This window comes from Octopus bimaculoides, chromosome 19 (assembly GCF_001194135.2).
Source record: "Octopus bimaculoides isolate UCB-OBI-ISO-001 chromosome 19, ASM119413v2, whole genome shotgun sequence".
NCBI lineage: Eukaryota > Metazoa > Mollusca > Cephalopoda > Octopoda > Octopodidae > Octopus > Octopus bimaculoides.
In genome coordinates this window covers 22559557-22565428 of record NC_068999.1, presented here as the reverse complement: position 1 = coordinate 22565428, position 5872 = coordinate 22559557, and the positions used below count along the sequence as shown (strand labels likewise).

The 5872-nt window shown below is 36.3% G+C and overlaps 1 protein-coding gene across 4 annotated transcripts in view; it reads right to left on the bottom strand.

The window, feature by feature from the left end:
• The window catches only part of LOC106871647 (transmembrane protein 65), a 144673-nt gene that overhangs the window by 29409 nt on the left and 109392 nt on the right, over positions 1-5872 (bottom strand). The window lies entirely within an intron of this gene.

Genomic DNA, 5872 nt, shown 5'->3' with positions numbered 1-5872 from the left:
TTTTTTTTTTTACATTAGTCATAAGACTACATGATATGTTCTAATCAGTGCAGATTAAGAAGCTCACATTGCAAACATGTGGTTCCAAGTTCATTCCCACTGCAAAGTGTCTTGGGCAAGAGCCTTCCGCTATAGCCTCAGGCCAACTGATGCCTTGTGAGGGAATTTGGTAGACAGAAACTGTGTAGAAGCCTGTGTGTGTGTGTGTGTTATTGTGCTTGTACTTGTCCCATGCCACAACTATCACTTGACAACATGAGACAACTGGTTTTGGTTTGTTTATATCTCTGTAACTTAACAGTTCAATAAAAGAAATTGATAGAATAAGCACTGGGTCAATCCACTGGAGTAAAATCCTTCAAGGTGGTGCCTCAGTATAGCTGTAGTTCAATGACTGAAACAAGTAATAAAAAAAAAAAAAAGATCAATCTCACAACAGTTAATGAAGATAGTTTTCCAACCAGTATGACTACACAAATTAAAGATTGAATAGCATTAAAATGAAGTGGTTTTAGAAAGATAAATCTTAATAGGATATTTCCTATAAATATTTACCTTGGAGAAAAATATTTAATATCTAAATACATTAAATTTTCAAAATAATATTTTTGTTTTTAGTGTTAATTGAAAAAGAAAAGAAAAAATTATGAAAAATATATCTATCTTTATATTTTTGCAATACATTCTTTGAATTTTGATCAATATATATATAAAATGTAATAACCTATGATGGTGTCACTATAGTAGACAAAATACTTTTAATGTACTTAAGATGTATTTATTAGCTGAAACTTTTTAAAGTCATTTTTACAGATTTCCGATAGTAATTACAGGCAGCACTGAAAGTTATGTTTCGTATACAAATACATCTGTGTAAAAAATGCAAATGAAGATAGAAAAATAGGTGATGGGCATATATGCATATTTCAAGAGTTCTTGTTTCTTCTTCTGCACCACATCCACCCCATTAACCATCCATGATGATTGCTTAAATAGCTACCAAATATAGAGGTGTAACACAATTGGATAGACCAATTTTATACAATATACACATTCTTGGTAACTGATATCATTATCATCATTATTGTTTAACGTCCGCTTTCCATGCTGGCATGGGTTGGACGGTTTGACTGAGGACTGACAAGCCAGGAGGCTACACCAGGTTCCAATCTGATTCGGTAAGGTTATTACAGCTGGATGACCTTCCTAATGCTAACACTCTGAGAGTGTAGCCAGTGCTTTTTACGTGCCACCAGCACAGGTGCCAGTTAGGAGGAACTAGCATCAGTCACACTCGAATGGTGCTTTCTATGTGCCAATCAGACAGCACTGGTATCAGACACACTCAAATGGTGCATTTTACGTGCCACTGGCACAGATGCCAGTGAGGCAGCACTGGCATCAACCACAATTACGATTTCCCACAGTTCAACAGGTCTTCACAAGCCCGACAATTGAAGGGTGTTTTTAAATGGGCCAGTTATGCAACACTGGCATCAGCCATGACTACGATCTCACTTGGCTTGCCAGGTGTTCTCAAGCACAACATATCTCAGTCACTTGTCATTGCCTCTGTGAGGTCCAACATTCGAAGGTCATGCTTCACCCATGTCTTCCTGGGTCTTCCCATGTCATCCCATGTCATCCCATGTCTTCCTGGGTCTACCTCCACCTTCGGTTCCCTCCACTGTCCTCATCCATACAAAACACATTACCATACCAACACAGTTGTCTCTCTTGCACACCACATCTGATGCTTCTTAGGCCACTTACATTCTGTCGTGTATGCACACTGACATTACACATCCAGCGGAGCATACTAGCTTCATTTCTTTCAAGCCTAAGCATGTCCTCAGCAGTCACAACCCATGTTTCACTGCCATGTAGCATGACTGTTCACACACCGGCATCATACAGTCTACCTTTCACTGAATGAGAGGCCCTTTATTATCAGCAGAGGTAGGAGCTCTCTGAACTTTGCCCAGGTTATTCTTATTCTAGCAGCTACACTTTCAGCGCACCCTCCCATGCTACTGACTTGGTCACCTAGGTAATGGAAGCTATCAACTACTTTTAGTTTTTCCCCCTGGCATGTGATGGAATATGCTTTCTGTACATCTTTGGTGTTTATTACACCTGTGCATTGCCACACACAAAAACTTATCTTTCAGTTAACCTTCCTTTGATATTGCTGCACCTCTTATGTGTTCATAGCTTACACCGGGTACATCTTATGGAGCTTCTAACTATGCCTTTTCTACTGATTGATCAGAGCCATCTACCTGAAGGTATTTGTGATTTGTCTTCCTTCCTACTTACTAAGACTTTGGTTTTTGCTAGGTTAACTCTAAGGACCTTCAGTTCTAGACCTTGCTTCCACACCTAGTAGGGACACCTTGTTTTGTTATGAAACCATAATATGCACCAGGTATATTAAAGGCTTGTAAGTCAATAACTGTGCCCCATCTGTGTTAGCAGTGGGATTAAACTACTTTTAAAAATTATTTCTACCTATTTTTTTTATCTATTGATCGCCCTGTTTACATACACAAATTCATATGAGAAATGTCAAAACTTTCAGTGCTGGTGATAATTTCTATAGAAAATCTATAGAAATAACTTTGAAAAGTGATTTGATCACACTGCTAACACAGGTGGAGGACAGTGTTAACTTATAAGCCTTTAATATACTTTATGATTGCATAAAGAAATATAGTGTCCTCACAAGCAATTGATACTGGTTTCAAATTCTAGCATAAGGCCAAGAGGTTTGGGGAGGGGCCAAGTTGATTAAATCAAACTCGAGTGTTCAACTGGCACATATTTTATTGACCTCAAAAGAATGAAAGTTGACATCAGCGGAATTTGAACTCAGAATGTAAAGATGGATGAAATACCACTAAGCACTCTGCCTGACATGCTAACAATTCTGTCAGCTCACTGCCTTCAATACCAGCAATTAATATTAACTGAAAATAATTATTTGATTCAATAGGAATGTCAGTTAAAAGTTTACATCCTTTACTAATTTTAAAAACTGATGTTACAACATTCATGTTATACTGCGTTGTCATTTCTTTCATTTAACTTGCAGAATATTTTATAACAAGTGTGTTATTAAGGACAAATATTTCAAAACCAGCTGTATATAACCATAAAACCAAAAGTTCATAATGACAAAAAGCTTTGATTTCTAGTTCATATGCTGCATATACAATAATAGGAAAAGTTTTCCAAAAAATTAGCATCATATACATCAAAAATTATATAATTTCAATAGGACAAACAGAAATGTTTAAATTAGAATCAAAATAATCAGAATTTTTACACTGATAATTAATTTCATATAAGATACTATTTTTTCTTGTATTAGACATTGTTGGAGAAAAGAAAAGTTTACTGTGGACTTAAAACAGTTTCTATTAATACCTAGTATCACACCAAATATGGGAATAAAATTCCACACAAATGTAATTTTTTAAACAGGAATATCTTCAATAAAGTCAGTAAAACTGAACCATTGCCAAAAGAGGTAACATACTTAATGAACCTATTAAAATATATCAGTTTGCACATATTTAGGGTAATAATAGAAATAAACTTGGATCCCAAAATATATATATATATATAAGCAAATATGAAATAATCAAAATGTAGATTCATTAAGTTCTTCTCTTTCTCACCTGCATATAAATGTATGTGGATTAATTATTTGGTGAATGAACTTCATCAAATAATTGCCAAAAATAATAATAATGATATTCTTTCGACTACAGGCACAAGGCCTGAAATTTGTGGGTAGAGGACTAGTCGATTACATTGACCCCAGTGTTTCACTGGTGTTTAATTTATTGATCCCAAAAGGATGAAAGGTAAAGTCGATCTCAACGGAATTTGAACTCAGGACATAGCAATGGGTGGAAAACTGCTAAGTATTTCGTTCAGCATTCTAACAATTCTGTCAGCTCACCACCTTTTATTTTCATTTCAAAGTTTCAGCTCAGAGCTGCGGCCATGCTGAATAATAATAATAATAATAAAGATTGGTCAAAGAGGCAATGAGGCCAGCAATTACTGACCCATTGCTTGTCTTAACCTCTTATGGAAAGTGTTAATGGACTTGAGCAGAGATTAAACAACTAAACCACACTACCCAAAAGACAATGATAATGCATGGTGCCCTCCACCCTAAGGCAAACGTACAGAGGCTCTACATGAAAAGGTATAAAGGTGGACGTGGCCTGATTAGCGTATGCGTGTGCATCAACAGTGAAAGAAGAAACGTGGCAGAGTATTTGGTAAACAGCAAACAAGACCTGCCACAGTATGTTGCTAACGCAGAAGGATTTACCAGCAATGGACTTGAAAGCACTAATGAATTCCAATCATGAATAACTAGCGAGTGAGGAGAAACTCTACTCTGCATGTAATTACATAAGGATCGTGGAGGTGGCTCAGCAAGGGTGACCTTAAACAGAACGCTGAAAGCCTAATCATCACTGCCCAGGATCAGGCATTGAATACCAACTCAGTGAAAAGGGATATATACCATACAAGTGCAACAAACCTCAGCAGAATGTGTGGGAAGAGGGTCAAAAGCATGACCCACATTGTTAGTGTGTATGAAAGTCTTGTGCAGAAAGAGTACAAGCACAGACATAACAAAGTAGCCCAAAACCTTCACTGCCTACTATGCCAGAAGTATGGATATGAGGTAATGGGTACTTTGTACCAACATACACTGGAAAAGGTAATGGACAAAAAGGAGAAGGCAAAGATCCTCTGGGACTGACTTCCAGACAGACAAGATGTTAGAGCACCAAAGGCTAGATATAGTAACCATTAGGAGGGACAAAGAAGAGTACCTAATAATCAACATAGTAGTACCAGGAGATCAACATATCATGAAAGAAAGAAAAAAGATTGAAAAATATGGAGACCTGAAAATTGGAATTGTCAAGATGTGACAGCTCCAAGTGTCAAACATAAAGGTTGTCCCCATTGTCATTGGAGCATTGGGTTCAATACCACCCAGCCTGAAGAAACATCTTTAGAAATGCCCCACAGTCAGCTTTACTTGGAACTGCACACATATTGCGTAAAGTATTGTCTGTCTGAGGTCATGGTTGTGACTTGACAGTAAAAAAACCTCCCCGTAGACACAATGTCTTCAATTTTAAAGCAAACACATAATTTTCTTATGGTTTCTTAAACATTCACTAGAACAAAACTGTACAAATCCAAATATATGGTACCCTAGGCATAACACCTACATGAACTTCTAACTTGTTGTCTCTTGAGGTCTCTGGGTGAGACTTGGATCCAACTTGTACAAATGCAAGACAAAAGTCAAACATAAAATAATGATAATAATAAAAATGATGATGACAATAATAATAATAATGATAATAATAATGATAATAATGATAATAATAATGATAATAATAATAATAATAATAATAATAATAAACGAAAATACGAAGAAGAAGAAGAAGAAGAAAAGAAGAAGAAGAAGAAGAAGAAACAACAAAAGCTATAAAACAAATGAAATCCAAACTAAAACTAGAACAGCAACGGACCATGATAAAACGATGGCAAAAAAAGCCCCTACATGGTAAATACTGGGCTAAACTAAATGCAAAAGAAATAGACAGAGAAAAATCCCAGCAATTGTTGAGAAGCTCAGGACTCAAAGCAGAGACTGAAGGATTTTTAATTGCTGCACAAGACCAAAGCCTCCCCACCAGAAATTACCAAAAACATATAATGAAAAGAAACATAACAAGTAACTGTAGAATATGTGGAGATGGACAAGAAACAATAAATCATATTATCTCTGGCTGCCCAGTCCTGGCTAAGAAGGAATATATTC